Consider the following 1,367-nt stretch of genomic DNA (forward strand, 5'->3'; position numbering starts at 1 on the left):
TGGAAGTTAATTGAAGAAGTTAAATTAAACTCATTATACACATTTTATTACACATCATACGCAATTCAAACTTTTATATATATATATATATATATATATATATATATATATATATATATATATATATATATATATATATATATATATATATATATATATATATATATATATATATATATAAATATATAGGCTATATACACACACACACATATATATATTCACACATATATACACACACGAGCATATATACACATTTATATACAGACCGACAACATTTCAGTGGCACTACAGTATGAGTAACCCAACCTATTTCATACAGGAGAAGTTTGGTAGATAATACTGAATTGAAAACTCTCTCTGTCTTTGCATACGTTTATTTGTATGTGTTTACATTTGTTTCTGTATATATTTGTATACATTTGTCTTCATATTTGTTTGTGTCCCATGTTGACCCTTCATTTGAGGGTCTGAAAAATACTAGGAATCCTCCGAAAATGGACACGAACAGGCCTACAATGTTAAAACACATTGTAGTTGCCTCTTAAATGCTGCAGTGCAGTAAGAAAAAGGTAAACAAACGTGGATATTCCGGTTTTAGTGTTTTAAGTGTCAATTGTTTTCCCATAAACACATGAACTTCTGAATAAAGTGACACTGAGCCTACAGGAAGCCCCCTCAGGTAGGCTATTTCCCCAACCAACCCCACCCACAACACCTTAAGTATACCGTTTTCCATACAATCCTTCTGATTTCAATTACCTCGTTGTAATAGCTCTGGCAGAACAATCGCAACAGCTTGCACCGACTAGTCTGCGACACAATAGCAGCACCGACTGGGTTGGTAGCATGCACTGACAACGGCCATAAATCCCCATCAGTATGCGTCTACTACTGTACTGCTGCTGGTGAGCTGGAGGTGGGCGTGTGTTGAAGCCTGATTCATCCCACTGCTAAAGTACCAACCAGGTGCTGCAGTTCTCCCGTCCCACGCTCTCTCTGCCTTCTCTGCCTCTCTCTCTCTCTCTCTCTCTCTCTCTCTCTCTCTCTCTCTCTCTCTCTCTCTCTCTCTCTCTCTCTCTCTCTCTCTCTCTCTCTCTCTCTCTCTCTCTCTCTCTCTCTCTCTCTCTCTCTCTCTCTCTCTCTCTCTCTCTCTCTCTCTCTCTCTCTCTCTCTCTCTCTCTCTCTCTCTCTCTCTCTCTCTCTCTCTCTCTCTCTCTCTCTCTCTCTCTCTCTCTCTCTCTCTCTCTCTCTCTCTCTCTCTCTCTCTCTCTCTCTCTCTCTCTCTCTCTCTCTCCGTCTCCCCCCCCACCCATCTCTCTCTCTCTCGCTCCCCCCCCCCCACACACACACCTCCTGGCATCGGCAAA

Source organism: Gadus morhua, chromosome 5 (assembly GCF_902167405.1).
Source record: "Gadus morhua chromosome 5, gadMor3.0, whole genome shotgun sequence".
Lineage (NCBI taxonomy): Eukaryota > Metazoa > Chordata > Actinopteri > Gadiformes > Gadidae > Gadus > Gadus morhua.